Raw genomic sequence first — 23,823 nt, forward strand, 5'->3', positions numbered from 1 at the left:
TGACCTACAGTTCAAATCTAAATTTTCCGAAGAAATTCAAATAAACGAACTAAATCTACTAACGATTGAAAACTCTGTTAAAATTGTCCACAAATGATACATGTAGGTCTACATAGTGTAGGAACATACCACAAAAATTTCGAGAGACAAAATAAAAAAAATAAAAATATACTTTGCCGAGTGTCCAGGAACGACACTCGGCAAAGTATGCTTTGCCGAGTGCCTACTATGTGGCACTCGGTAGAGAATCTCTTTGCCGAGAGCCAAAGGATGACACTCGGCAAAGACTAACGGCCGTCAGCTTTGGGACGGCCGCTGACGGCCGTTTGCCGAGAGCCCACTTTGCCGAGTGTTTGACACTCGGCAAAGTTGTCTTTGCCGAGTGCCGTTCTGTGCCGAGTGTTCAGCGCTCGACAAAGTTGTCTTTGTCGAGTGCCTAACGTTACCGAGTGCGGCACTCGACAAAGCTTTTTTGCCGAGTGCCCGACAAAAGGCACTCGGCAAAGAAGCCAACACTCGGCAAAGCCTCTGATTGCGGTAGTGGGGTGGGGATGAGTGGGGCGGTGAGGAATCAACATAGCCGTATGGCATTACTTTTTCGTGAATCAAGTCGTCGAGTCTCATACATTGCAGAATGCCACAGTACACCACACATGTCGGATCCACTATTCACATGATGAGGTCGTCTTACACCGTTCGCTCTGTTCTGGCCTCACAGAGCAGTATCGGCATGTGATACAAACACGCCCACTATGGCGCAAAGCCAGTAGCAGAGGAACGCAGAAGCGAGTCTCGCAACCGCATGCGCTGCCTCGGGGTGTAGCGGAAGGCCACCACGTCTCCGGGAGCCGCCAAGGGTGGCAACGAGCGCCCTGCGCCTGCCGTGTCCGTGTCCGTGGCCATTCGCCATGGTCGCCGCTGCCGCTGTCGCGGGCAGCACCACGAGAAGGCCTCGTGGGACCGCTTCCACGTAACGCCGCCGGCGGTCTGCTACAACGTGGTGCATCTGCATTCTGCTCTGCATCTGTGCCGCGCGCGCGCGGTTTGCCGTTTGCCGGTGGTGGGTGTGGGCTTGTGCGTGACTGCGTGAGGCGTCCGAGCGTCGGCGGGTTGGACAGGTTCGCATTGCATCGGAGTCGGCGGGTTGGACAGGCGTCTCTTCGTTTGTTTCGTATATACTTTTGACCAACTGATCACTGCGAAACTGCTCGTCAGTCTGGGTTGGGCCTTTTCTGCGGGGGAAGAAAGCCCACGAAGGGGGTCGTGGTTGCTGCATGTATTCTGGCCCAGCATGCCGCTGACATGGACCTCGCTAATCCTCCCTTCCCTCGTGAAAGGAGGAACGTGATATTCTTTCTTTTTTCCCCTTTTTGCAACGTCCAAGAGAATGGATTTAGCAACAAGAGAAGTCCAGGAGAATAGATTGGTCTCCGACTACGAGCGGCATCCGATCAGTGCAGTTATGTATGTGGCTATTTCTAGGGATGAAAACGGAAACGGTAATTTTCGGATACCTGGAATCGTTTTCGAAGTTTTACCGAAATTTAGGTCTAAACGGAAACGGAAACGGTTACCGAAAATCCGGAAACGGAATCGGTAGAAAAATTCGGAATCGGAAACGGAAACGGTTTAGTCCTTTTCCGACCGTTTCCGGAAATTACCGTTTTTATCCGGTATTTTACCGTCGGTAATAAATTCGGTATTTTTCAGAAAAATATTAAATCTGGACTGACCTTTATAAATTCATAATAAATTCATCTTAGCTTAGAAAAATGTGAAACTAATTTTATTATTTTTCGAAAATCAAGATCTATCTAACGATATATAGTTTAGAATCATTTGAAATTTTTATAAATCTTATTTATGTTTTCTTATCTATTATTACTCTTGATACATATATTCATAATTTGCACAAGAACTTAAGAAGGACTAAGAGGACACTAACTATATTGACTATGCCAAGTAGTGTGGGTACAAATAGAATGTCAGTGTCATATTATTATACATATCTTGATTCTACTTTATTTAAATGCATAATAATGATTTTATTATTTTATACTTCTTACCTTATATATTTATTGTGACCTCCTACCTTATATATTACTACTAATTTTATATGAATGTATGACTTGCGTGATTTTTTGAAGTCAATTGAGGGTACATGTTAAAGTTTTTACCGATCGAATTTTAGATTCCGATCGTAACCGATGTAATTTTCGTACCGAACTTTCATTTCCGATGTTTCCGAATTACCGATGTCGTTTTCGTTTCCGGAGTTACCGTTTTCGATCTCGTTTCCGAGGAAAAATATGAAAACGAAAATGGTTTTAATGTTTACCGATCGTTTCCGACCGTTTTCACCTCTAGCTATTTCCCTATCCCTTGACTTGAAACAGGAGTAGGTCAGATGTGGAAAGGGACCAGACTCACGGAGCACGTGCCATGACTTTCTCTGTCGGCCATTCTTGCCGTGGAGATAAGAGACCCGGTGTAATTCAGAGCATTTTCGGATTTTGATTACTGTGGTGCTGGGGTAGAGTTGTTTAAGTCGGTGCCTATGTTTGTAAACAATTTAGGTGGGACACTGAGGCTAAGAAGGTCTGTCCTGAACTGTGTCTGTGCAGCTTAATGCTCAAGGGTTTAGTTAACGAAAAACACTTATGCAAGGAGTTTATTTGACAACACGAAGAGTTTGGCATCTCACTCAGTGTCTACTCTTGTTCTGTCTTGATGAGCATGTACACACAAAAAAGTAAAGAGAGGTTATGCTAATAGAAATCCTCTGAGCTTCTTTGTGAATTGTGAAAATGAAAAAAAGAAGGTGCTAAACTGGATGCTGCGACCTTATAAAATTTACCTCTATATATTCTTTGCTACAAGACAGGTGACACCTGCTTGGAACTTTATACAGATGCTTTGTCAGATAGACCACCCTTGTTGTGGGGGTATAAACTGTAAAGTTCAGAGAGCCAGAGGTGACTGATGGGATGGAGGCCAGGAGAGTTTGGCGGCGTTTGGTTTCTACGGTTTCTGGGAAATCAGATATCAGCATATGGGGAGATTGTGAGATTCTCGGCACAAAATCCGATAGAGAATCCAATCTGTTTGGCTAAGAATGAGATTCTAAAATCAGATTCTGAAAACGAGCCGTGAACAAAACAGGGCCTTTGTGCCAGATGATGCAAACAAGTAAAATCTATTGACTAGTCACGACGATTGTTCAGATGGCAAGAAATGGGCTCTGGTGAGTTATCACTTTCGACAGAGATTTCGCATGGTCTTAGAAAATTGCATCCTCTTCTAGATTGGCGTAACCGAACAAGTCACAAAGGTATGTTTTATTCGGTTCTACTCCAATCCATATGGATTGAGGAGTTTCAATCACTAATAAGTCAAAATTTTTCTCGATCCATATCAATCCCCTCAAATCTATATAGACTGAAAATAACCGAACAATCTTTAAATAAGCAAGCCTTTGAAGCACGACCAACTTTCGAAGCTATGGTTAAACTATTTTTCATCTTAATTATAGTGATATGCAAATTTTTATGTATTCGAGAAATTTAAAACACCTGTGATTGCGAATAGGACTATTCTTCATGCTTATCGCTAACGTTTCGAGTTAGATGAAGCATACATATTTATCTACTCAATATTCAATAAAGGATGATTTAAATTAGTTCAGTCGGCAAGGACCGTTGTGCAAGTAAATCTTAGGTACAAGCATGTGAGCCTTGAGGTCGTTGTCCAACTGTTATTGCTTATTTAGTGCTAGTTTGAAAGCCTCATTTTTTCAAACTCAAACGATTTCTAATTTTCCAAGGAAAAGAGAAAATAGAAATTTCTTATAAAGATGAGGTTCCCAAACTAGCCCTTAGCACTCAAACCTCGCATCAGCTCGTGCAACTTTACCAAAAAAAAAAACCATACTTGCACATTTAGCACTTAAATTCCTCGATTTAATTAAAGCTACGTGAGCCGGTGAAGATTAAAGTGCTAAATGTGCAATTAGGATTAGATCATGATAAGACCAAAATAACTTGCTTTGCACGCTTGGATCTAAGGCTTCATTGCACAACGGCCGTTAGCCAACGACCAGATGACAGGAGGCTTCACCACAAATCCACGATTGAATATCTAGGTTTTGATCTAAAGATGCATCAAGGTTCCTTCTGTTCCCACTTCCCACTGTAAAATATTCTGATTTTTAACTCAAAATAAAACTCGTCAGTGTTTGAATTGGTTCAGACTTTTGCTTTCTTTCACTGCATCATATAGTTATATTTGTTAGTCAACATTAATGGGTGTCATCTGCCTCTATTCATTCACCTATTCCAGGTTTTTGCTTAGTCCCTTGAAGTAAATTTCAGTGTCCTCTTTTTGTGTGTGCAGGAGAGGGGTTCCTCGAATGCATTATGTTGGATGTATGGCTTCTTAATTTGGTCCGTGTATGTGGTTTTGAGGAAGGAAACAATTGGCATTTTACCACTGAGTTCGTCGCCTGCTTGGTGTGCCTATGAGCTGCGGTTATTGGTTTCTGTACTCTGTTTAGACCAGTGATCTGTTATCTCGTTACGTTGTATTCATGTCAGTGTTGCATTCAACCAATGAGAGGTTACAAGTTTCTGCAGCCGACTTTTGGGATGCCATTCTTTCCCTAGATGAGGCATAATCAGAGAAAACGTGTACTTTTGCTGTTTCATTGAACCTTATAAGCAAGCAGTGCTTCCTTTGACTAATTGCAGTCTGCTAAACCACTGGTCAACCTTGGGCATTTTCAGGCTGCAACAATGCTGTCGAAGAAAATAAAAATATAAAAAAAACAAAATGCGGACTGGTCAACCTTGGGCATTTTCAGGCTGCAACAATGCTGTCGAAGAAAATAAAAATATAAAAAAAATCAAAATGCGGTGAGCGTGGATCGAACACGCGACCTTCAGATCTTCAGTCTGACGCTCTCCCAACTGAGCTATCCCCGCAATGATTAAATTTTATTACCATCAATCATATATACAAAACTAGTTTTCATAAATAGCACATTTTCTTCTTCTTTGCTTTGTTGTACATCAAAAGTGTGCCTTTATTTTATTGACTGTAATCATCATTTATCAATGTGGTGATCAAAACAAACTCAGTATACCTATCACGTCTAATTAAAAAACAATCTGATGTGCACCACGCTTCTCACTAACTTTTTCGCATATGTAGACTAGAAACTCGATATACTAATTGTAAGATATGAAATGGCAATATGTTTTTTTTTCATAGCATGGGCTGCTTGAACCTTTTGCTCCTGCTAGCCACCACTATGGATATTGTTGCAGTCCACACGTTTTGTGTTTGGTCACCATTGATACTTCTTTACTCGATAGACCACCCTTTTTGTAGGGGTATAAACTATAAAGTTCAGAGAGCCTAGAGGTGATTGATGGGATGGAGGCAAGGAGAGTTTGTGCCAGATGATGCAAACAAGGAAATCTATTGACTGGTTAAGACGACTGTTGAGATGGCAAGCAATGGATTCTGGTGGGTTATACCTTTCGACAGAGATTCCGCATGGTGAAGCTTAAAATTATGATGAAGCTTCCTCAGCTGCTGTTTATCGAAAAAGCTACATGATAAAAATATATCATTTTGGCATATGTCTTCGCTTTTCCCAATCCCATTTGCTTCCGGTCTCATCACCTCTGACATGCTCAGTAAGGATCACTCCTGCATTCTAAAAACTAGGATCACCCTTAAGGAGCAATATTAAGATGTGTCACTTAGCTTAAAGTATTTTGAGATAATTTCCTTGAAGCATTCATGATTTGTAGTTTCTTTTGTATGGTAAAATTATCTTAGAAACAGTTTTGATGTTCACATTAACTTCAAGATGCTACTGAACATGGTGGGGAAAAAGTAAGTGGAGGAGGAGAATCCAAATAATGGCTTGTCAGCTAACTGGGGAACTTAGAAAGTAAGTAGCTGCATAGTTCAATACCTGAATTGTTTTTCGTGCTCGCAGAATGGCTGCCTTTGGTAGCATGATAGGCAAACTTTTGTCAATGCCACTATTTTCATTGATTTAAATGACTTCTTTACATAAAAGGTTTCTGCAATTTCTGTCTACCAGTTGGATGTAGCTTCTAAAACTAGTGAAAATGCAGAGAATCAAGGAGGTCAAGGCTGTAAGCCTGTAAGAAATTAGTATAGTTGTATGAACGACTCAATTAACAACAAATAGTACTTTTGTATGTTGTAGTTTTCGAAATCTCGGCTGCGAGTACCTTCCCATTTCCATTAAAAAAAAGAGTTGTGGCTATACTTATGAAATTCAGAATGGTATTTATATTTGTTTCCTGAATGTCACATAGTCCATGATTATGAGATGTCTAAACCGAAGGCACATATATATAAATATGGCGCCGGAATTCGCTTGCGTGCTCCGACTAAATGCGGCAATCACCGGATGAATCAATGGAATCGAAGAACATCTGTACTCTGGGTATAAGAGGAACCAACGCTGGAATCGGCACTGGGGATAAATAACGGCAAACAGGAGCACCGGCGAAGTGTGATTGGCGAGCGGCAATCAAGCGGCAAACAGGAGCACCGGTGATGTGCTTGAGACGGGGAAGGAAATCCTTGGGCTGCAAGCCTGCAACAATGCAATAGGCGAAGAAAACCCACAAAATGTCGAAGTTGCTAGTGGACTCTATCGCAAAAAAAAAAAAAAAAAATATCGAAGTTGCTGTTGGGCTCTATCGCAAAAAATAGAAATAAAAAAAAATAAATGCGGTGAACGTGGATCGAACACGTGACCTTCAGATCTTCAGTCTGACGCTCTCCCAACTGAGCTATCCCCGCAATGGTTATATTTTTCAAACTATCATATATAAATTATATAATTCTGCATAAATAGCATAATTATTTGCTTACTTTGTTGTACATCAAAGTGTGTTTTTATTTTATTAACTGTGATTATCATTTCTCAATGTGCTCCCGCTCCAATGATCAAAACAAACTCAGTATACGTATCACGTCTAATTAAAAACAATCCGTTCACGCTCTCCCAACTGAGCTATCCTCGCAATGGTTACATTTTTTAAACTATCATATATATATATAATTCTGCATAAATAGCATAATTATTGGCTTGCTTTGTTGTACATCAAAGTGTGTTTTTATTTTATTGACTGTGATTATCATTTCTCAATGTGCTCCCGCTCCAATGATCAAAACAAACTCAGTATATGTATCATGTCTAATTAAAAACAATCCGTTCAGATCTTCAGTCTGACGCTCTCCCAACTGAGCTATCCCCGCAATGGTTATATTTTTTAAACTATCATATATATATTATACAATTCTGCATAAATAGCATAATTATTTGCTTGCTTTGTTGTACATTAAAGTGTGTTTTTTATTTTATTGACTGTGATTATCATTTCTCAATGTGCTCCCGCTCCAATGATCGAAACAAACTCAGTATACGTATCACGTCTAATTAAAAACAATCCGTTCAGATCTTCAGTCTGACGCTCTCCCAACTAAGCTATCCCCACAATGGTTATATTTTTTAAACTATCATATATATATATATATATATATATATATATATATATATATATATATATATATATAATACAATTCTGCATAAATAGCATAATTATTTGATTTTTTTGTTGTACATCAAAGTGTGTTTTTATATTATTGACTATAATTATCATTTCTCAATGTGCTCCCGCTCCAATGATCGAAACAAACTCAGTATATGTATTACGTCTAATTAAAAGCAATCCAATGTGTATCAAGCTTTTCAATATTTTTTCCCACATATGTACACTAGAAAAACGATATACTACTTCGAGCTTGTACAGTTTAGCTACCATATATTATACTAGGTGAGTGTCCGTGCGTTGCAACGGCAACATATAATACCATGATGAATTATGTACAAATGTGTGTTTTATTGTTGTAGTAAAATATTCGTGCTTTGCACACAATCATATTTGATACCCATAAAAAATATATGTTCTATACACATTTGGATCTTTTATACACGTTTAGATCTCGAGATGTCCAATTCCCTCCAACGAAATAAGTCCAAAAAATTTTGTTTGAGACCTAAATGACCTCATAACAAATGTTTACATTCTGACAAATCTTTTTAAGATGCTAGAACATATTCGATCTTTAAAAAGAACCATAGATTCCAATCTGAAAAATCAGCTTGCTGACATTGCATTGGCTCCACGGTGTCGTTGTCACCGCCACACAGGAACATCGATCCCTCGTAGCCGCCACAATACGCCCTCCCTACAACCGCGTGCACAACAGCACAACAAAACAGCCTGGCATATAGCAATAAAAGGCAACAGTCAAAGACATTTACTAAAAACAACGTTGATGCACTAAGCACTTTTGAAAAAAAAAGAATGAAGGTAGTAAATGAGGCAGGCATTGTTCTACATTGCTCTCATCTCAGCAACATAAAAGGGAAGATTTTCATGGAGGCTATCTTTTGAGACCACTCACCATGACTGAACATGCTGTGATACGCTCCAGGGAAAGTAACCACAAACTCCCCTACATTCTGAACTAATCTGTTTGGACACATAAGAACCAACCGCTCATCAACCACCGAAGGTACCAAAGGAAGTCATTCGGTAAAGGAAGGAAGCAGTAGAAAACCACCTGCAGCAGGGAACCCCTAAATCCACGAGCACTTCAGGGGACATCACCGTCGTCTTATCACCCAGCAATGCAAAGGTTTCTGCACCCCAGATCGCAATCCCGAAATACAAAATCAAATGACAGTTACAGCAGCAGAGAACAGGGGTGGTAGGAAAATATGTCAGTCATTTTCTGAAAATGATACGAACCCAACCAATAAGCATATCACTGACTGAAACATTGAGAAATTCACATGACACATGCAGTTGGCACACTCCTGATTTTAGTTTCAGCGGTCTTTGAAACGTAGGGATTTCACCAGAATTGTGAATTTCTTTGAAATGCATGCTGTGGATCAGGGAGTATAAAAATTTCACTGAAATTTGTTTAAGCGGTAGCTCTACCGGAACTATGGCCTATTCGATGATAGTCACCTCCTCTCGGGCCTCCTGGTGCTCTTCTTCCGCCGCGTCACCAAGTTCGGCGACACGGCCCACGCGGACCGGCTCATCTTCTCATTCCAGGATCCGGATCCAAAACACGCATACACAAATCTATATTAAAAAGGATTATCACCTTTGTGTTGGTCCAGCACCGATGTCCGACCAACACTCTAGCCATATATATTTTCATCAGTTAGCCCATTAACAGGTAGAACAATTGCTTGATATAATTACCTTAGATGAAATAAATTATGTTTTGCTGAGGTCAAAGCATTCTATAGGAAGATACCTGAAAAAGAATAGAAAAATAAGTGTAATGAGACATGCATGTCGTTCCAAAGGAACAATGGCCATAAAAAGAAATTTTTTCTCTGATTGAATTCACAGTCATTAAGTTCTTTGTTCATTCTTGTTCCTGCTAGTTTGCTCATCTCTATCGTCTCTCAGCTCTCACCTGCTTATTCACCATGCACCACCGTCGCTCCCTTCCCCGCTCTCGCACCCCATGCTGCAGAAATAGGGATTTTTAAATCTGAGGCGAAAGAGGTGTGTATCAAAGATTCCACTCCAGTTTGCATATATATATGAGTAAAAACAGAAAGCAAAGAAAGTGAGAATAATATTCTCACACAAAGTCTGTAAAAAATGCATAGGCATATATGAAACTATTAGTGCCCGTGGCATACCATTTATATGTTTCATTAGTTATCCTTCTTTCTTTAGTGAACAACATCGTGGTTAACATATATGCCTATGCAGAGAGACGGAGTGTGGCGGCAATTAGCAGCGAACAGCAGGCATGAACAACCATCAGTTACCCAAGGTGAAAAGTCATATGATCTGGATAAATAGAGTTGCCCATAGTCAAAGAGTCCTATGAGCTGGAGAAATAGAACTTACGTTCTCCTCGATGTAGTTCAGGCAACCATCGTTTGGCACAAAGGCAGCAATCTTCTTCCCGTTCTTCACCAGCTGGACACGAGTGCACTTACGGATAGTAGAGTTAGGCTGCTTAGCCTCAATGTCGCTGCAAATGAAACGAAGTAGTGCATGTCAGGTATTGCTTAACTCGCCTGTTGTTCAGAAGAAACGGAATCTACTGTTCCGTGAGCTCACATCTTCTCAAGGACGATTCCCTTTGCGTGAGATGACCCAGCAAAGGGTTCCTTCCACTCGTTGTCGAGATGGCTCTTCTTGTAGGCTTTGTCAGCCCACCTCTAGTTCCTTATGTGGGTCTTGAGCTTGCGCCCAGCTCCCATACCACATGTCTTACTGCAGCAGAATCACAAATGTTAGCACCCGAAAATATATGCCAACACCAAGTGTAGCACATCAAACATCTTCAGTTTAAAATAACAGGAAGATATACAGCTATGTGCTTAAGCTACTGCTTGCTCATAAACCATAAAAGGCTGGATTCTAATTCATTCAGCTAGCAACAAGCATAACATGCCAAATGAAGTCAAGTCTTTGTAGGCTCAGTTTCTCAGACGTAAAAGCTCCATGCACAAAGGATTACAAGGCTTTGAAGCAGAGTTTACAAAGCAGAGTACTACTAATCTGTATGATTTAAGTAACCGAACTCTACTCATTGATAACCTCTACATTGGAATGAGCTTCATGTTCATATTTAAGATATAGCCATGAGAGTACTGTTAACTTGGGAAGCATGATGCCCTAAGACCGTGCTCAGCAGAGCATGCATATGACCGTGCAAAAATACTGTTTTGCATTGTAGACTACAGTGAAGTTTGATATAGGGAATGACATAAGGCGTGGGATACAAAGGATGCTAGAGACAGCCTAAACATAACAACCTAAAGACTTATATTCAGTGACGATATGAGCTAGTTATATGAAAATTAAGGCTAAAATCGCAAAAAAACAATGTGAAAATATCAATATTCGCATGATCATTTCAAAGAAGGCTAATACGAAAAATAAAAAGAGTTGTTGTCCTAGTTCATAACAACCAGTGCTAGTAGATGTGAATATGTGATACAACGTAGGGGGGTCAACAATTCAACATGCCACCATATCTCAATGAGCAATGGAGCCACATGAGTACTACTGTCACCATTAATGAAGGCACACATCCATAAATCTAGACTAATTGTGAAAATATATTCAGTTCACTGTCATCATCCTCAAGTGTCGTAGCTGAGCCTCTTCTGGTCAGTGCAGATGATTTGGACCAGTGTACGCAGATAACAGCGGTCATCGGGACCTTGTTCAGCTATGTGTTGAGCGAGCTCGAGCAAACCTCGATGTCAGTTAGTTCCACCCTGAATAGATCCTTGGTGATTTTCGGCGGAAGGGAAGAGAATCCCTGCTAGAACCCTTCCACTTCCACAAAAAATATTCTAAAATAAAATAGCATCAGTAAGAGGTCAACCAACACCATCTAGAGCTTATCAACAAATAGTTACGGTCTTTCAAACACCGATACAGAGAAAATTATTGTTTCCATGAAATGTCATATAGGAGAGCCAAAAAATTGTATGCCTCATAATTAGGCTGTCAACCTTAAAAAATCGGTCTCTGTCTAACACCTTCTAAACCCAACCCATATTCATTATATGTGGAGAAACATTAAAAAACAGAAGCATCAACCTGAGTTCAAAAATAGAGGTTGTTGCACCAAAATACACTTTCCGAAGAGAACACAGGCATACACTCTATCTATTCTACAAGACACCATGACCACGAACAAAACATAAATGAATCTAACCAACAACATTCGATTCCTGGTACGATCGAAGAAAACGCATGTATGAGTTCATTGAGACAACACCATTAATCGCTACAAAACACTGTATTAAACACCAGAGATTAATCCTGATATACATCAAAGTACTGACTAACTGAAAAGAACACTTCAAAATCACTATGTAATTAATTATGCTGCTTGGAACAATCAAAATACATAAAAATAGAACTAATGTTTTTAGTAGCATTCAGTTTTACTTTACAACTGTTGCTCCCTATGTTCTGAAAATTTTGAAATGCGATACAAAATTGAAAACTGATCAGATAGAAAAATTACCAAATAAAACAGACCATTTAGTCTATCGAGAACTTCAATTGCTTGATTTGCTGTGTATCCCTCATTCGCATCCAAAATAAATGAGCAATCTGGATGGACAGGTCGTATAGCTTTCTAAATTTCTATATCTGAATTCAAGTTCTTCCCAACCTTGAGCTTCAGAGTTTGAAACCCTTGTCCACGGTATTCGGCAGCCAATTGAGCAGCTTCTTGGGGTCACGATTGGAATCTGAATAGTGAAATATCAGGATAAAATTTTGGTTATGGCATTTAAAAGCCTTCAAGAGCAGGAGTCAGTGCAGTGAGGTAATCGTACCGTGATGTCAGTTGTCACACTATCCGATGCTCCTCCAAATAATCTCCATAGAGGTATGCGAATGCTATTAGCAACCGCGTCAATCAGCGCCATCTCCACTCCTGCTCTGGCCTTAAATGGAAAAGGATACCATCAAATACAACCATAGGACTAATCATTAATAAGTGAAAGGGAATTAGGCTTACACCTATTTTCCTAATTGATTTTGGTGGTTGAATTGCCCAACACAAATAATTGGACTAACTAGTTTACTCTAGTGTATAAGTTATACAGGTGCGAAAGGTTCACACCTAGCCAATAAAAAGACCAAGAATTGGGTTCAACAAAGAGAGCAAAGGGATAACCGAAGTGTGCCCTGGTCTGGCGCACCGGACTGTCCGGTGCACCACCGGACAGTGTCCGGTGCACCAGGGGACTTCACGCTGAACTCTTCACCTTCGGGAAAATCCAGAGACGCTCCGCTATAATTCACCGGACTGTCCGGTGCCCCAGGGAAGAGGAACTCTGGAACTCGCCAGCTTCGGGAATTCGCTCCGCTATAATTCACCGGACTGTCCGGTGAGCCAGCGGGGCAACGGCTACTTCGCGCCAACGGTCACCTGCAGAAGCATTAAATGCGCGCCAGAGCGCGCAGAAGTCAGGCACGCACGAAGTGGCGCACCGGACACTCTACAGTGCATGTCCGGTGTGCCACCGGACATCCCAGCGGGCCCAGCAGTCAGAGCTCCAACGGTCGGAATCCAACGGCCTGGTGACGTGGCTGGCGCACCGGACACTGTCCGGTGTGCACCGGACTATCCGGTGCACCATGCGACAGACAGCCCCACCAAACGGCTAGTTTGGTGGTTGGGGCTATAAATACCCCCAACCACCCCACATTCAAGAGATCCAAGTTTTCAGCCTTCCAACCACTTACAAGAGCTAGGCATTCAATACAAGACACACCCAAGTGATCAAATCCTCTCCCAAATTCCACAAAAGCTTTAGTGTTAAGTGAGAGTGATTTGTTGTGTTCTCTTGAGCTCTTGCGCTTGGATCGCTTTCTTCTTTCTCATTCTTTCTTGTGATCAATACTCAATTGTAACCAAGGCAAGAGACACCAATTGTCTGGTGGTCCTTGCGGGGAAGTTTTGTTCCCGGTTGATTTGAGAAGAGAAAGCTCACTCGGTCCGAGGGACCGTTTGAGAGAGGGAAGGGGTTGAAAAAGACCTGGCCTTTGTGGCCTCCTCAACGGGGAGTAGGTTTGCGAGAACCGAACCTCGGTAAAACAAATCCGTGTGTCACACTCTTTATTTCGCTTGCGATTTGTTTTGCATCCTCTCTCACGGACTCGATTACATTTCTAACGCTAACCCGGCTTGTAGTTGTGATTATCTTTGTAAATTTCAGTTTCGCCCTATTCACCCCCCCCCTCTAGGCGACTTTCAATTGGTATCGGAGCCCGGTGCTTCATTAGAGCCTAACCGCTCGAAGTGATGTCGGGAGAACACGCCAAGAAGGAGATGGAGACCAGCGACAAGCCCGCTATAAGCCACGGGAAGGCTTCATCGGAAGAGTCCCGCAACAAAAAGAAAGGGAAGGAGAAGAAAGCCTCCTCCCACAAGTCGCATCGGAGTGGCGACAAGAAAAAGAAAATGAGGAAGGTGGTCTACTACGAGACCGACACCTCATCGCCATCTACCTCTGGCTCCGACGCGCCCTCCATAACTTCTAAGCGCCATGAGCGCAAGAAGTTTAGTAAGATTCCCTTACACTACCCTCGCACTTCTAGACATACTCCATTACTTTCCGTTCCATTAGGCAAACCGCCAACCTTTGACGGTGAAGATTATGCTAGGTGGAGTGATTTAATGAAATTTCATCTAACCTCACTCCACAAAAGTATATGGAATGTTGTTGAGTTTGGAGCACAGGTACCATCCGTAGGGGATGAGGATTATGATGAGGACGAGGTGGCCCAAATCGAGCACTTCAACTCCCAAGCCACAACCATACTCCTCGCTTCTCTAAGTAGGGAGGAGTACAACAAGGTGCAAGGATTAAAGAGCACCAAGGAAGTTTGGGACGTGCTCAAGACCGCGCACGAGGGTGATGAACTCACCAAGATCACCAAGCGGGAAACGATCGAGGGGGAGCTCGGTCGCTTCCGTCTACGTCAAGGGGAGGAGCCACAAGACATGTACAACCGGCTCAAAACCTTGGTGAATCAAGTGCGCAACCTCGGGAGCAAAAAGTGGGATGACCACGAGGTGGTTAAGGTTATTTTAAGATCACTTATTTTCCTTAACCCTACTCATGTACAATTAATTCGTGGCAATCCAAATATACACTAATGACTCCCGAGGAAGTAATCGGGAATTTTGTGAGCTTTGAATTTATGATCAAGGGCTCACGGAAGATCAACGAGCTTGACAGTCCTTCTATGTCCGAAGCTCAACCGGTCGCATTCAAAGCGACGGAAGAGAAGAAGGAGGAGTCTACACCAAGTAGAACACCCATCGACGCCTCCAAGCTCGACAACGAGGAAATGGCACTCGTCATCAAAAGCTTTCGCCAAATCCTCAAGCAAAGGAGGGGGAAAGATTACAAGCCCCGCTCCAAGAAGGTTTGCTACAATTGTGGTAAGCTCGGTCACTTTATAGCAAAATGTCCTATTTCTAGTGACAGTGACAGGGGCGACGACAAGAAGGGGAGAAGAAAGGAGAAGAAGAGGTACTACAAGAAGAAGGGCGGCGATGCCCACGTTTGTCGCGAGTGGGACTCCGACGAAAGCTCTAGCGACTCCTCCTCCGACGAGGACGCCGCCAACATCGCCGTCAGCCCGTCACCAAGGGACTTCTCTTCCCCAACGTCGGCCACAAGTGCCTCATGGCAAAGGACGGCAAAAAGAAGAAGGTTAAATCCAAATCCTCCACTAGATATAAGTCTTCTAGCGATGATAATGCTAGTGATGAGGAAGATAATTTGCGTACTCTTTTTGCCAACTTAAACATGCAACAAAAAGAGAAATTAAATGAATTAATTAGTGTCATCCATGAGAAGGATGATCTCTTGGACTCCCAAGAGGACTTCCTAATCAAGGAAAACAAAAAGCATGTTAAAGTTAAAAATGCTTATGCTCTAGAAGTTGAAAAATGTGAAAAAATATCTAGTGAGCTAAGTACTTGCCATGAGACTATAGACAACCTTAGAAATGAGAATGTTAATTTGCTAGCTAAAGTTGATTCTATTGCTTGTAATGTTTCAATTCCCAATCTTAAAAATGATAAAGATGATTTGCTTGCTAAGATTGAAGAATTGAACATGTCCATTGCTAGCCTTAGAATTGAAAATGAAAAATTGCTTGCTAAGGCTAAAGAACTAGATGTTTGCAATGTTACAATTTCCGACCTTAGAACTAAAAATGATATATTGCATGCTAAGGTTGTAGAACTAAAATCTTGCAAATCCTCTACATCTACCGTTGAACATACTTCTATTTGCACTAGATGTAGAGATGTTGACATTAATGCTATACATGATCACATGGCTCTAATTAAACAACAAAATGATCATATAGCAAAATTAGATGCTAAAATTTCCGAGCATGAACTTGAAAATGAAAAATTTAAATTTGCTCGTAGTATGCTTTATAGTGGGAGACGCCCTGGCATTAAGGATGGCATTGGCTTCCAACAGGGAGGCAATGTCAAACTTAATGTCCCTCCTAAGAAATTGTCTAATTTTGTTAAGGGCAAGGCTTCCATGCCTCAGGATAACGAGGGTTACATTTTGTACCCTGCCGGTTATCCCGAGAGCAAAATTATGAGAATTCACTCTAGGAAGTCTCACTATGGCCCTAACCATGCTTTTATGTATAAGGGTGAGACATCTAGTTCTAGGCAACCAACCCATGCTAAGTTGCCTAAGAAGAAAACTCCTAGTGCATCAAATGAACATAGCATTTCATTTAAAACTTTTGATGCATCATATGTTTTAACTAACAAATCTGGCAAGATAGTTTCCAAGTATGTTGGGGGCAAGCACAAGGGGTCAAAGACTTGTGTTTGGGCACCCAAAGTTCTTGTATCTAATGCAAAAGGACCCAAAACCATTTGGGTACCTAAAGTAAAGAACTAAACTTGTTTTATAGGTTTATGCATCCGGGGGCTCAAGTTGGATCATCGACAGCGGGTGCACAAACCACATGACAGGGGAGAAGAAAATGTTCTCCTCCGACGAGAAAAACCAAGATCCCCAACGAGCTATCACATTTGGGGATGGAAATCAAGGTTTGGTCAAAGGATTGGGTAAAATTGCTATATCTCCTGACCATTCTATTTCCAATGTTTTTCTTGTAGATTCTTTAGATTACAATTTGCTTTCTGTATCTCAATTATGTCAAATGGGCTACAACTGTCTATTCACTGATGTAGGTGTCACACCCGGTTTCAGAAGGCAAACCGAATGCGAACTATGTACGTGCCAGGATCAGAACTCACGTACACAGCGATTACATAAATGAACATCATCGCACAGTGCTCGAATAATAACATAAAAGAGTATTAACTTATTACATCACAGAGTCAGAGACATCCACATAGTCATCAACTTAACGGATAAATCAAAGTGCTAAGCGAAACACAGTAAAGATAAGGCCTTCACAGGCAGCTGACTGGGGGTTGCCGCCAACCCACACCTAGAACTCATCGTAGTCTTGGAACTCCTGGAAGTCTCCTTCCACGGCTTCGTCTTCTCCTGAGCAGTGGTTGCAATGTGGACAACCTGGTGTTTTGTGGTAAAGCAAGGATGAGTACACATCAACGTACTCAGCAAATGCCCCGTTTGGCTGAAGTGGACTAGCTTTTTTGTGGGGTTAGGCTCAAGCAGTTGCTTTTAGTTGGTCAGGTATTTATTGTTAGTAGAAGCCAGATTTTATCATCAAGCCCAAGTTATAGTCCCAAAAATACCTCCTCAGAGAGGAAATACTAGAATACATAATTAAAGTCACCATCCTTAACCATCATCATTAAAGTCATCATCTGAGGTGTATTTGGAGCATCTCTAATCAAAGAGGATCCCAAGGCTGCTCTTAACCGTGAGCATGGCTGATATATCAGTTTCACTACCCTCTGCAGAGGTCGCACACTTTACCCATGAGCTGTGATTCCCTTTCTGCCCGGGGAGAGCTAATCCCCATTGATCACTTCCTAGGTGGTCCGGCAGGGTATCACTACGTAGCTGTTACAAAGATTCCCTAGAGGTAATAGCCGCCTGTTAGGTTTCTCCAGTTTGATAAACACAGTACCTCTCCCCGCAGGAGGGTGACTAACAAAAGCAAAACGAAAGAACCTCGGCACTCAGCCTCGGCAGAGCAAGCACTGTGCCTGGACCCCATTGACGGCACGACGGCGAAGCAACTACACCTCCAGTTCCTCTAATTAATTAGCTAAGGGCATCCCATTTCACCCTCATGGTTGCACTGTTATCCCGGGTGGTCTCTCAACGAACAGGTCCTTACGGAGAGGTACTCGGGAAATAGCCCGAGTCCCCTAAAATGCCACAAGTATATCACCATCGTATCCAGAATAAAAACATCTGTCGGTGTTTCGAGACCGGGGGGTCCCTGAGCCGACGAGTGAGTGTGCCGCGTGCCCCAGCCCAGATGGGTCGAGCGCGTGGGCGAGCGCGAAGGGGGGAAGCGAGGCGGCCAGAGACGGGTGTGAGAGAGGTGGAAATCCCGCGGCCTTCGTGTTCGTCCCGCGCCCAGGTCGGGTGCGCTTGCAGTAGGGGGTTACAAGCGTCCACGCGGGTGAGGGAAGCGAGCGGCCCCAAGAGAGCGCCTGCCCCGTCCTCGTCCCCGCGCGGCCAACCTTCTCTAAGAAGGCCCTGGTCCTTCCTTTTATAGGCGTAAGGAGAGGATCCAGGTGTACAATGGGGGTGTAGCAGAGTGCTACGTGTCTAGCGGAGGGAGAGCTAGCGCCCTAAGTACATGCCAATGTGGCAGCCGGAGAGATCTTGGCACCCAGCTGGCGTGATGTCATGGCTGTCGGAGGAGCAACGGAGCCTGGTGGAGGGACAGCCGTCGGAGCGGTTGAATCCTTGCTGACGTCCCCCTGCTTCCGTAAGGGAGCTGAGAGCCGCCGTCGTCACAGGGCTAGCGGGGCGCCATCATTGCCTATCTGGCGGAGCTGGCCAGATGGGACACCGGTCTTGTTCTCTGCGGCCCGAGTCGGCTCGGGGTAGGGTGATGATGGCGCTTCCTGTTGACGTGGCGGGCCTGTGCCCTAGGTCGGGCGACGTGGTGGCTCCTCCGAAGCCGAGGTCGAGTCTGTCTTCCGTGGCCGAGGCCGAGCCCGAGCTCCTGGGTCGGGCGAGGCGAAGGTCGTTCGGCAGAGGCCAGGGCGGAGTCCGAGCCCTGGGGTCGGGCGAAGCGGAGTTCGTCGTCTTCTCGGGCTTAGCCCAAGTCCGAGCCCTGGGTCGGGCAGAGCGGAGTTCGCCGTCTTCCGGGGCTTAGCCCGAGTCCGAGCCCTGGGTCGGGCGGAGCGGAGTTTGCCGACTTCCGGGGCTTAGCCCGAGTCCGAGCCCTGGGTCGGGCGGAGCGGAGTTCACCGTCTTCCGGGGCTTAGCCCGAGTCCGAGCCCTGGGTCGGGCGGAGCGGAGTTCGCCGTCTTCCGGGGCTTAGCCCGAGTCCGAGCCCTGGGTCGGGCGGAGCGGAGTTCGCCGTCTTCCGGGGCTTAGCCCGAGTCCGAGCCCTGGGTCGGGCGGAGCGGAGTTCGCCGTCTTCCGGGGCTTAGCCCGAGTCCGAGCCCTGGGTCGGGCGGAGCGGAGTTTCTTATGGCGCCTTCGGCAGGGCCTTCGCGTTAAATGCTCCTGGAGCTTGGTCGGTTGGTGCGGCGATTTAGTCAGGGTTGCTTCTTAGCAAAGGCAAGGCCTCGGGCGAGCCGGAGATGTGTCCGCCGTTAAAAAGGGGGGCCTCGGGCGAGACGGAAACCCCTCGGGGTCGGCTGCCCTTGCCCGAGGCTAGGCTCGGGCGAGGCGTGATCGAGTCGCTCGTACGGACTGATCCCTGACTTAATCGCACCCATCAGGCCTCTGCAGCTTTATGCTGATGGGGGTTACCAGCTGAGAATTAGGCGTCTTGAGGGTACCCCTAATTATGGTCCCCGACAGTAGCCCCCGAGCCTCGAAGGGAGTGTTAGCACTCGCTTGGAGGCTTTCGTCGCACTTTTTTGCAAGGGGACCAGCCTTTCTCGGTTGCATTTTGTTCCGGTGGGTGCGCGCGAGCGCACCCGCCGGGTGTAGCCCCCGAGGCCTCGGAGGAGTGGTTTCACTCCTTCGAGGTCTTAATGCCTTGCGTAATGCTTCGGCTGGTCTGGTTGTTCCCTCATGCGAGCAGGCCGTAGCCCGGGTGCACGGTCGGGGTCCAAGTTCTCGGGCTGGTATGTTGACACTGTCAACGGTTTGGCCGGAGCCGGGTTTGCGAGAGCAGCCCCCGAGCCTCTGCACAGGGCGAGAGGGCGATCAGGGACAGACTCGGCTTTTTTACATACGCCCCTACGTCGCCTTTCCGCAAGGAGGAGGGGGGAGAGCGCCATGTTACCCTCGATGGGCATCGAACATGGTGTCTCCGGTGAGCTGCAAGCGGGTAATCCGAGTGGACGTCTGTGCCCCGTTCGTTGGGGGTCGGCTAGGGGCCCAGAGGCACGCCCAAAAGTACCTGCGGGTGATCTGCCGGACCCGGTCCCCTGGCGACGGGGTCCGAGGGCTCGATGCCTCCCTCCGATGGGATTCCGTTACAAGATCGCTCCCGCTGGTCTCGGAAATGTCCTAGGGTACCTCGGGAGCGCATCCCGAGCCTTGGTTATGTATCGAACGTACCCCTGGTCATCCCTCGCTCGGCGTTTGAGGCGACTGTGAACCCTTCGGGGGCCAGCCTTCGAACCCCTGATCAGTAATGGGCGCGGAGCCTGAGTAGCCTGAGGCGGCCGTGGAGCCCTTCGGGGGGCCGGCCTTCGAACCTCTGACCAATAGTGGGTGTAGGGCCCACGCGATCTGAGGCGACTGTTGAACCCCTCGGAGGGCCAGCCTTCGAACCTCTGATCAGTAGGGGGGGCTCGGAGCCCGGTTCCTTCACAGGGAAGGATCCTTTTCGGGGTATCCCCCTTTCCCGGTCCCTGTTGCAAGAGGTAGAGAAAGAGGAAAAAAGGAAAAGGATACGAAATCGAACGACGTGGCGTACCTTTTTTGGCGCGGTTATTACGGCGAAGGCGAAGCGTCGCCCGCTGCGCCTGCCAGAAGCGCCGCCTGTCCAGCCGCGGAGTTAATGCGACGGGGCGAGTGGTTGGCGGGGCGGCCGTTGTGCGTGCGCGAGCCGTTCGAGGGACGGATCACGGGCGCGCCGTCTTCACGCCGTGAGAGGAGGCTCTCTTGCTGCCCCTAGATGGGACGTGAGCCTGGCTGACGACGTGACCACTGCTGCCGCCCGCCTGCCACCGTCATTACTGCCGGCCCACTTTCGGCCGCATTGACCGTCGCGCCAGGCTGGCGCCGCTGGGTCGTGCGCTGGGTCGCCTCGAGTCGCGGCATTGGTTTCGCAACCGAAGAGGCGCGATGGTGGCGCAAGTGGCGGTGCAGTTGCCTGCATGCAGCATCCGGCGCGCCGGTTGCGTGACGCGTGGGCCTGGGCCTCCATGCTGGCGCGTTGGGAGTCGGAGAAGCGTGTCCACTTGGCGCGGTTGCATGCCGCCTGCATGGTTGCCCACTCCTTCCGCCCGTTGGTCTGGGCAAAAGTGGGGGGTCGCTTGTAACCGCTGGGCGGTTGTGTGCACCACGCGCGGCGCTTTGGCTTCTTCTGCTCTGAGCCGGTTTGCATGACATGCGGGACCCAGCCCCTGCGCCGCAGGGGAGGGCCTTGGAGCGTGTTGGAGAAGACTCAGCCCGTGGCGTTTGGGGGCGCACGTAGGGAGAGTTGCCTTTAAAAGGGGGGCGACCCCTTTCGGAAGGCAACCATGTCTTCTTCCTCCCTTATGCGTCGCGTCTTTCCACCTTCCAAGCCCCCGGATGGGGGGTATCCGCCGTCTTTTCGCCTCATCGTTGGAGGAGCGCAACTCCGTGGGAGTTGGTACCTTTCAGCCATCGTTCGGCTTCAAGGATTTTCATCATGCAGCCCGGTTGCTTCCCTCCGCTGGTGGTTACCCAAGACGGTGACCACCAGCTCCTGGGTGGGGAGGAGCAATCCGGGCTGCGATCTTGGTCCCACCCTCAGCTTCAAGGATGTTCATCATCCTCGCTGGGGTGGGTGCCGGGCTGAGCCGGCGCTCTACCTCCCGCGCGGGTTCGTGGGTCACCCTCTCCCATGGCATTCGAGGGAGAGGGCGCTCACTGGCCCCGCGGGCGGCCCGGACTTTGACAACGCGGGGCTGGTCGACGGCGGGCGTCGTCACCTCCAGCGTGTTGGGTTCGTCGGCTTGGCTCCCGGCGGCCCCTCCTGCCAGAGGGCGGGTGCCGCGCCGTGCACACGATTGGACCACCCTAGATGCCGCGCGCCGCTAGGGCGGCGTTCGTGTTCTGGGGTGGCCCTGCCTTTGCACCGGGACGACACCTTCACACGGAGGCCGGTGCCCCACTCGCCCGGGAGGATTTGAGTGGGGATCTGCCGGAGGGCTGATGACCCCTGCCGTCGATGTCGAGGCGGAGGCGGCTCGAGAAGTCCCCGTCACCGACGGAGTCACCGCCACCGCCCGCGCTTCAGGCCTCCGGCTCTTTGTACTTGTCCTCGCCCCTCGAGCGTCGGCGTGGGCGAGGGCAAGACTGTAGCAGTGCCTACCCTGAGGCCTGTGCTGCTGCAGTTCGGCCATCCGGAGTGGGGGCCGTCGCCGTCGTAGTCAGAGCGGGCGGCGGTGAGCCGCTCGTCAGCCTTCTGTTGCTCCGCAGGCCTTCCCCCATGGAGTGGGGTTGTTCGTACCTGCGGAGGGGGGAACCAGAGTTCCGTTTGTAATGGCACTTCGAATGCCAGGGTTTTTTGTTCATTACGGCTTTCGGGGCCTGAACATGTACGTAACGTCGGCACGGAGCCGTGTTTTTTCCTCATTTTCGAGCGCTAAGACTCGTCTGTCGATTATCTGAACCGCTTCACCAAGCATGAGTCGCCCCGTGTCAAGGTGACGAGTGAGGTATCCGTATCCCGGAGGCGTAGGAGTCCCTCGGCTCGGTCGGCCTTGCTGTCCGAGGCTCCTCTAGCTTAGTTAAAGAGACCCCTCGGCCGCTCTTCGACGAGCCGAGGCCAGGGGTAGCGGTATCAGTATGAACAGTGGCGGAGTCGGCTCGAAAATGAAACCTGGTTGGCCGGAGCCTAACCGGGTCGTCCGTCGGCGGGACCAATGCCGGAGTTGATCAGCCGAGGCCTCGGACCGTGCCGGCGCCCTTGGAAGATGGCTGGCCAAGGCCCCAGGGGTAACCGGCCGAGCCGCCCGCTCGGGCCGGATTCCCGGAGAAGTCCCTGGCAGTGATGGCCCGGGCGTGGTGATGACGTTGTCCTTCGGAGCGGAGACCCTCGGACCGCGTCGCCGTCCGAGGCTAGGTCGGGCCTCGCCGAAGGTGTCGTCGATGCCGAAGGTGTTGCTACCCCCTTCCAGCGTCAAGACCTGAGCCTGCAGGGTCAAAGCGTCTTGTAGCGTGTGCCTTCTGCAGCCGCCGAGGCCAGAACACACACCCTCGCTGTGTTGTAAAGCTGCGTCTCTTTTCCTCTCGTTTCGAGTATCTGGACTTTTTGTCGGTAACAGGGATGTTTGTGCGAGCGAAAGTTGTTTCTCGCGGAAGGTGATGAGTGAGGTATCTGTATCCCGGAGGCGTGGGAGTCCCTCGGCTCGGTCAGCCTTGCCGCTTACGCGTACTCTCACCCGTCCATGAGGCCCTGTCACCGACTCGGTCAAGAAGGCTCAAAAGATCGCTTTGGCAGAAGGGCTTCCGAACGTAAAGACTCGTTCGATCCGCGGAGCCACTGTATCCGAACGCGAGTTACTTATCGCAGAAGGTGATGAGTGAGGTATCCGTATCCCGGAGGCGTAGGAGTCCCTCGGCTCGGTCAGCCTTGGCTGCTTATGTGTACTCTGTCGTTTCCAGGACCCACTTTTCGAAGTAGTCAAAAAGCACGAAAGATATTCTGGTAAAAGAGATCTTTTTTCGAGGAAAATTTTGACGCAGAGAGGGTTTCCCCCCTTTTAGCCCCCGAGGGAGGGTCGGGCTTTGCCGAGGCGAGGCCGACCCTTCCTTGATGACTAAACTTTGCGTGGGTGCGAGGTATATGAACGACTTGAAAACATCTTAAGGGTAGAAGCGACGTAGCTGTTGGATGTTCCAAGCGTTGCCGTAGATCTCGC

General features: G+C 47.0%; 2 non-coding genes and 1 pseudogene across 2 annotated transcripts; all 3 read right to left on the bottom strand.

The window, feature by feature from the left end:
• Nucleotides 1-625: 625 nt before the first annotated feature.
• On the bottom strand, nucleotides 626-1,276 carry LOC109943601 (uncharacterized; annotated as a pseudogene).
• Nucleotides 1,277-4,906: 3,630 nt separating this feature from the next.
• On the bottom strand, nucleotides 4,907-4,979 carry TRNAF-GAA (transfer RNA phenylalanine (anticodon GAA)). Its single transcript has one exon. It is a non-coding gene; the product is annotated as a tRNA-Phe (tRNA).
• Nucleotides 4,980-6,776: 1,797 nt separating this feature from the next.
• On the bottom strand, nucleotides 6,777-6,849 carry TRNAF-GAA (transfer RNA phenylalanine (anticodon GAA)). Its single transcript has one exon. It is a non-coding gene; the product is annotated as a tRNA-Phe (tRNA).
• Nucleotides 6,850-23,823: the final 16,974 nt, after the last annotated feature.

The sequence above is a fragment of the Zea mays genome, chromosome 1 (genome assembly GCF_902167145.1).
Source record: "Zea mays cultivar B73 chromosome 1, Zm-B73-REFERENCE-NAM-5.0, whole genome shotgun sequence".
Taxonomy (NCBI): Eukaryota; Viridiplantae; Streptophyta; class Magnoliopsida; order Poales; family Poaceae; genus Zea; species Zea mays.